This window comes from Trypanosoma equiperdum (assembly GCF_001457755.1).
Source record: "Trypanosoma equiperdum strain OVI genome assembly, contig: ctg_1746, whole genome shotgun sequence".
NCBI lineage: Eukaryota > Euglenozoa > Kinetoplastea > Trypanosomatida > Trypanosomatidae > Trypanosoma > Trypanosoma equiperdum.
Window position 1 is genome coordinate 14,332 of NW_027123778.1, and position 453 is coordinate 14,784.

The window sequence follows — 453 nt, forward strand, 5'->3', positions numbered from 1 at the left end:
TTTTTCACGGTGATAATACCGTTGTTGTCACTTTTTTTTTTTTCTATTGAGCCCAGTGGTTGTTGGGAAATGTTTAAAAGGGTAGAGGTACAGTGAGAGAAGGAAATATTTATTTATATATATTTATATATTTAATTATATAAATATATAAATATATATATATGAGAGGTGAGAACGGCAGTATATTTATAAAAAGAAAAAGGAGTGTAAATGTGTTTGGTGTAAAAGGAAATAATGAAATTAAAAAAAAAGAAGAGGAGCCAAAATAAAATTGAAGGTAAAATAATTAGGGAAAAGAAAAAGAATAATGGAGGTTGACAGTTTTTACCCTTTACCCTTTTCTGTTTTTGTTTTTTTTTTTTTAGCGACCCCGCACGCAACGACGGATTTCACTCGATGCCACACGAACTAATAAATATTTAGGAATGAAGAGGAGAAAGAAAGAAAAAAAAA